The 492-nt window shown below is 43.5% G+C and overlaps 1 protein-coding gene and 1 long non-coding RNA gene across 4 annotated transcripts in view; both read right to left on the bottom strand.

Moving 5' to 3' along the window:
• Positions 1-492, bottom strand: part of ppm1f (protein phosphatase, Mg2+/Mn2+ dependent, 1F) — a 134884-nt gene that overhangs the window by 95033 nt on the left and 39359 nt on the right. The gene's annotated exons all lie outside the window — the stretch shown is intronic.
• LOC116686289 (uncharacterized) overlaps positions 1-492 on the bottom strand; it is a 4481-nt gene that overhangs the window by 366 nt on the left and 3623 nt on the right. The window lies entirely within an intron of this gene.

Below are 492 nucleotides of genomic sequence, written 5' to 3'. Positions count from 1 at the left end.
GTTCACACAGCAGGGCTGTGGAACCCTATTGTTTTCGCTAGGATTCTTCTCCATTATTTTTCTTCTCCGGATAAAACTGCCGCTGCAGCCTAAACAGTACATGGTGGCGACGCGCCATTTTCAGGACTGGTCCAAAGCTCCGCAAAGACCTCAGCCGCAAAAAAAGGCCCCACTTCCGACACTAGGTGGCGCTATACCAGAAAAAAACGCGTTTTGCCCTATAACTCCCAAACCGTACATCGGATATTAAAAAACCTTAAATCCACGCGTTCCCTGGATCCTAATGAATCTCAGGATATAGGCCACGCCCACTTACGCCTATACTTTTATGCGTGAAAAATCGCGATTTATCAAAAACCAACTTTTTCGAACTAGACCGTGCAATGGATCAGCACGAAACTTGGCATATAGTATCTCCAGACCAACCTAACAAAAGTTTGCATAAAGATTATTTATAGAATAAAAATTGCGCATATTACGGGCAAACAAATT

The sequence above is a fragment of the Etheostoma spectabile genome, unplaced genomic scaffold (assembly GCF_008692095.1).
Source record: "Etheostoma spectabile isolate EspeVRDwgs_2016 unplaced genomic scaffold, UIUC_Espe_1.0 scaffold342, whole genome shotgun sequence".
Classification (NCBI taxonomy): domain Eukaryota; kingdom Metazoa; phylum Chordata; class Actinopteri; order Perciformes; family Percidae; genus Etheostoma; species Etheostoma spectabile.
Note: the sequence above shows the minus strand (reverse complement) of the source record. Positions and strands in the feature narration are given on the sequence as shown.